We start from the raw sequence: 6,625 nt of genomic DNA on the forward strand, positions 1-6,625 counted from the left end.
GATTTTAAAATATCGTTTTATATTATTTTGAATTTTTTTCTTTAGTTAAGGATATTTAATATCAATGTTTGGGTTTTCTTTATTTTTTTAAATGTTGCAGTTTTTAAATAATTTTTTAGTTTATATTTTATATCTCTAAGTTATCTAAGACTTATATATCATCGTGCTTATAATTTTCAATTTTTATTTTTATTATGTCAAATTAACTATCTTTTAATTTCTCAAATTTTATTGGGTTGATCATAAACTCATTATAATCATGTAGATATTTTTCTTTTTATATCCGCAATATGTTTTGAGTAAAAAATTTTAAAGAAATATTTTGTGGTTATACAAACTGTCACAAACAAATTTTAGTGGTGAAAAAGAACTACGTCAAATTGAAAGTAAATGAACAAAAATTGGTTTAATTTTTTCACAAGTAATTTTATAGGTGGTGATAAAGAGCAAACGTTAACAATAAAATATTTTTGGATGTAAGAACATATTTTTAGTGGTAAAACATATAGTAAAATTGTCATGGATTCTAATAAGATGACGTTTTGACGGGTTAAATCCATGTAAAACATGAATAAGTTGCGGAACATTTTTGAAATTTGACAATATTGGTCTTTGGTTGACTACCTACTTCTCTACTTTGTTTTGGGTTTGACTTTCCATAATAATATTCGTAATGATGAATGTTTAAAAAAAGTTGGTGGCTGATAATATAACTTTAAATTATTGCAATAATTATATAATAATTTTAAAATATAAAAAGATAAATTAGTGTATTAAAGTAAAAACTTATCTTTAACTAAGAATATATATATATTTATTTCAGGAAAATATATTTCATTAAAAAAGTGTTAATAAATTCTTTTAAAATTTTATTTTAGTAGACATTTTAAAAATCCGCTCGATGAGCGGATCCTAACCTAGTATATAAGTTAGAAAAAAGTACTTAATATTATTATTAAGGACAATTGACAAAAATAGCACCAGTTTTAGTTTTTGTTCCAAACTTAGCACACACTCTTTAATATGACAAAATTAGCACAACTTAATATTTTGGAGANAAAAAAACATGTGTCAATTCTAAATTTACTAAAACATTATAAAAAACTAAAAATTAAAAAGTAAAATTTCTAAACCTATTGTAAACAGGAAATATACTAGAGAATTTGTTAGAAATTCCCCTTTTACACAATTACAACATGTTAAATTAATGTTTAGAATTTTTAGTATTTGGAGTTTAGGGCTTAAAATTTAGTTATTTTATACATAGAAAATAGATATTTTTTAAAATAGACTATATGAAAAGGTATTTTTGAAAATCCTCCAATATACTAACTATCAATATTTGTTTATTCTTTTTTAAAAAATATTTTAATTTAGTTATGTTATAATATTTTTAGATTTTAGTTATATTATTTAGTTAAATTTGATTTCTTATTAGAAGTTCTTGATGATTTTAAAATATCGTTTTATATTATTTTGAATTTTTTTCTTTAGTTAAGGATATTTAATATCAATGTTTGGGTTTTCTTTATTTTTTTAAATGTTGCAGTTTTTAAATAATTTTTTAGTTTATATTTTATATCTCTAAGTTATCTAAGACTTATATATCATCGTGCTTATAATTTTCAATTTTTATTTTTATTATGTCAAATTAACTATCTTTTAATTTCTCAAATTTTATTGGGTTGATCATAAACTCATTATAATCATGTAGATATTTTTCTTTTTATATCCGCAATATGTTTTGAGTAAAAAATTTTAAAGAAATATTTTGTGGTTATACAAACTGTCACAAACAAATTTTAGTGGTGAAAAAGAACTACGTCAAATTGAAAGTAAATGAACAAAAATTGGTTTAATTTTTTCACAAGTAATTTTATAGGTGGTGATAAAGAGCAAACGTTAACAATAAAATATTTTTGGATGTAAGAACATATTTTTAGTGGTAAAACATATAGTAAAATTGTCATGGATTCTAATAAGATGACGTTTTGACGGGTTAAATCCATGTAAAACATGAATAAGTTGCGGAACATTTTTGAAATTTGACAATATTGGTCTTTGGTTGACTACCTACTTCTCTACTTTGTTTTGGGTTTGACTTTCCATAATAATATTCGTAATGATGAATGTTTAAAAAAAGTTGGTGGCTGATAATATAACTTTAAATTATTGCAATAATTATATAATAATTTTAAAATATAAAAAGATAAATTAGTGTATTAAAGTAAAAACTTATCTTTAACTAAGAATATATATATATTTATTTCAGGAAAATATATTTCATTAAAAAAGTGTTAATAAATTCTTTTAAAATTTTATTTTAGTAGACATTTTAAAAATCCGCTCGATGAGCGGATCCTAACCTAGTATATAAGTTAGAAAAAAGTACTTAATATTATTATTAAGGACAATTGACAAAAATAGCACCAGTTTTAGTTTTTGTTCCAAACTTAGCACACACTCTTTAATATGACAAAATTAGCACAACTTAATATTTTGGAGAATTATTATTAAAAATAATAAAACAGAGAAATATATAAAAAACGCAGCAATCATCGTCTTCCTTATACACAAAACTAAAAAGTTTCCCTTTCCTTCCCGGCTTCTCCTCTCTCGTTGCAACACTTCTTCAATCTCAGATTTTAAACACAAATCATGCTTGATTTTGGATTATGGATGTGAATCTCGATTCTCCATTATCGGATCTGGATTCAATTCTTAAGTCTGATTGCTTTGTCCGATTGAAACTAGTAAGCCTACGCCATGTTTAATTTTCTTGTAAGCTTTTCTTCTACTTTTTCGATGTTTATTGGAACTAACGAGTACTAGATTTTGGTTAATTTCAGGGGGGAAGTTCATATAAAGTCATGGTAAGCTACAAAATCTCANTTTCACAAGTAATTTTATAGGTGGTGATAAAGAGCAAACGTTAACAATAAAATATTTTTGGATGTAAGAACATATTTTTAGTGGTAAAACATATAGTAAAATTGTCATGGATTCTAATAAGATGACGTTTTGACGGGTTAAATCCATGTAAAACATGAATAAGTTGCGGAACATTTTTGAAATTTGACAATATTGGTCTTTGGTTGACTACCTACTTCTCTACTTTGTTTTGGGTTTGACTTTCCATAATAATATTCGTAATGATGAATGTTTAAAAAAAGTTGGTGGCTGATAATATAACTTTAAATTATTGCAATAATTATATAATAATTTTAAAATATAAAAAGATAAATTAGTGTATTAAAGTAAAAACTTATCTTTAACTAAGAATATATATATATTTATTTCAGGAAAATATATTTCATTAAAAAAGTGTTAATAAATTCTTTTAAAATTTTATTTTAGTAGACATTTTAAAAATCCGCTCGATGAGCGGATCCTAACCTAGTATATAAGTTAGAAAAAAGTACTTAATATTATTATTAAGGACAATTGACAAAAATAGCACCAGTTTTAGTTTTTGTTCCAAACTTAGCACACACTCTTTAATATGACAAAATTAGCACAACTTAATATTTTGGAGAATTATTATTAAAAATAATAAAACAGAGAAATATATAAAAAACGCAGCAATCATCGTCTTCCTTATACACAAAACTAAAAAGTTTCCCTTTCCTTCCCGGCTTCTCCTCTCTCGTTGCAACACTTCTTCAATCTCAGATTTTAAACACAAATCATGCTTGATTTTGGATTATGGATGTGAATCTCGATTCTCCATTATCGGATCTGGATTCAATTCTTAAGTCTGATTGCTTTGTCCGATTGAAACTAGTAAGCCTACGCCATGTTTAATTTTCTTGTAAGCTTTTCTTCTACTTTTTCGATGTTTATTGGAACTAACGAGTACTAGATTTTGGTTAATTTCAGGGGGGAAGTTCATATAAAGTCATGGTAAGCTACAAAATCTCAGACTTTTTCTCCAGCATAATCAAATCGAAATAGTTCGTGGCGTTCTCTCTTTGTTGATTTGTCCAAGCAAGTTCATGTATGAGTAAGCAATTTAAGCAGTCGTGAAATTGAGCGATGTAGGTAAGGGTTTAGAATTGTTTAATCAGATGAAGCATGATCGGATCTCTCCTAATGTGTTTGCTTACAATGTTTCTTATCGATGGGTTGTGTGAAGCGAATAGGATGAAGGACACAGAACAGTTGTTCGACAAAATGCTTGTAAGAAGATTTTTCCCTCCCTGATAACATATAACACGTTGATTGATGGATTGTAAAGTTGGGAATCTGAAAAAGAGTTTTAAGGTGAGTGAAAGTATGAAAGCAAATGACATTGAACCATTCAACACTTGTGGGACTGTTTAAAGCTGAGAAGGTGGAAGATACATAGAATGTTTGAAGGAAATGAAGGATCAGAGGTTTGTACCAGATGCTTTCACCTTCTGTTTGATGGTTATTCGAGTAACAAAGAAATTGAGGCTGCTTTGGGTGTTTATGAGACTGTGGTTGATTCTGTTGAGTTAGGCCTAGCATTCCCCATTAGTTAAGCATTTATCTTTTATGTTGTTAGATTTAGATGCTACCTAATTATAAATCTTAAGCATGTTTACCATAAGATTTGAACCTTGCCCAAATACAACATTTTATTAAAAGAAACTCGGTTGTCTTATTACTAATAACATGTTGTATCTTTTTTTTAAGATTCTTTTGGTACTTGTATTATGTTTCTGCATCATAACAATGTCATGTGATTGAACTTCAAGAAGGATTATATGAAAATAAGGAAGGACTAAATGAAATTTGGGAAGGATTGTATGAAACCAAGGAAAGATTTTTTGAATTTTTTTAAAAAAGCTTAGATATCCTAATATCAGAACATGCGCAAAAATGAAATCATCACCCTTGCTAATGGATTAATCTTCTAATATTTGATACATTGAAGCAAAACCCACAAAAAAAAAAAGAGATTTAGGAACACATTCATTCAAATTTTGGAAGAATTAATATTCATGAACGTCTCATTAAAATTCAGGATAGTCTTCATAAACACAATGGTTGAAAGATTATGTGAAGCTTCTTATTCCAATCATTATTTATAACAAGAGAACCAAGCTCATACATAAAAGAAAAACATAGAAAACAAAAAAAAAACTCATTTTTCTAAATTAGGAAGAATTTCATAATGTTTAGGAAGTATTTCATAATATTTAGGAAGACTTTCTTGAATTTTAGGAAGCTTTTCCTAAATATCCAGAAATTTAGGAAGCTTTTCCTGAATATTCATAAATTCCAAAAATGGTTATGACCAGAACGAGAAGATCTTCCCCCATTGTACTTTGGCTTATCAACACTACTAGCCAACTCCATAATCGACGAAGTATAATCCGAAGAAGCCGAAGACATCAAAACTAACTAATTTTTTTACAATTTACCAACTTCTTTGTTCTCATTGACATTCTATCAAACACTTGGTATGCAACAATTTTGGTGTCCAAAGATGAGAAGATAGCACTCAAATACATATTCCAGCTTCAAGATTACCCATGCTTTTCCATTTTATTTACAGTTCAAATTCCACTACCCAACAATTCAAGCCACCACTCATAATCAAATTTCTTTTATTACCTAACAATTCCCAACAGTTCCAATATTTAACAGTACCCAACAATTTCAATAACCAACAATTCCCAACAGTTCATATTTCATAATAAGATTTCATTTAATACTCAACAATTTCAATACCCAAAGCTTCTTCTTCTTCTTCTTCCCTTCATCTCCTTCTCCGCAGATATAAACCCAGACCATAGTAGCTCATCTGATTACACTTGGCAAGGAAAAAACAACAGAGCTACAAATCCAATTATGAATCAGACTGGTGATGACAATTAACTATATTCAGAAGCCTTAATATGACAAATTTTCCTAATCCCTCAATTAAAAGCTATAAAGAATCACGATCTTGCCGAAAATCTCAAAATCTGAGATTAAAAAGAAATACACGAAGAAGAAGAAGAAGAAGAAGAAGAAGAATAAGAAGAATAAGAAGAAGAAGAAGAAGAAGCTTTGTCGGAAGGTTCATCGCGGAAAGTTTCACCGCAAGCTTCGTCGAAATCTTCACGAAACCTATCAAAACGTAAGTTTGATAATTTTATATTTAATTTTTGTTATTTAAATTAAATAATAAACTTAATATACATAAACGATATTTTTGGAAAAAATGGAGAGTGTCTGGTAAAATTGGAAGAAAAATTTAGATTAGTGCTATTGTGGGGAATTTCTCTAATATTAAAGAATCTCTTAACTTATAAAAAAACAAGTTTTATTTAAAATAATGTTGAGAGATCATATAAGACCTTGATTGGAACAACTGTTAGTGAAACATTATCATTATGCAGCATGAGCAGTATGCTGCATAAGCTGTATGCTACTCCCTCTGTCTCACAAAGATTGAAGTTTAGTATTTTACACACATATTAAGACAGAGGGAATATATGATTAATTTATAATTTATTATTTTCACTTTTCCACTTTCTCATTTTTACACTCCATACACTCTACAACATCAGTAATCATTAAAACAAAAATTATTAAAAATATTCAAAACATCAATCTTTGGGAGACAAAGAAATTTCTCTAAAACTTCAATCTTTGTGAGACAGAGGGAGTA

Source organism: Camelina sativa, chromosome 15, assembly GCF_000633955.1.
Source record: "Camelina sativa cultivar DH55 chromosome 15, Cs, whole genome shotgun sequence".
In the NCBI taxonomy this organism is placed as follows: Eukaryota; Viridiplantae; Streptophyta; class Magnoliopsida; order Brassicales; family Brassicaceae; genus Camelina; species Camelina sativa.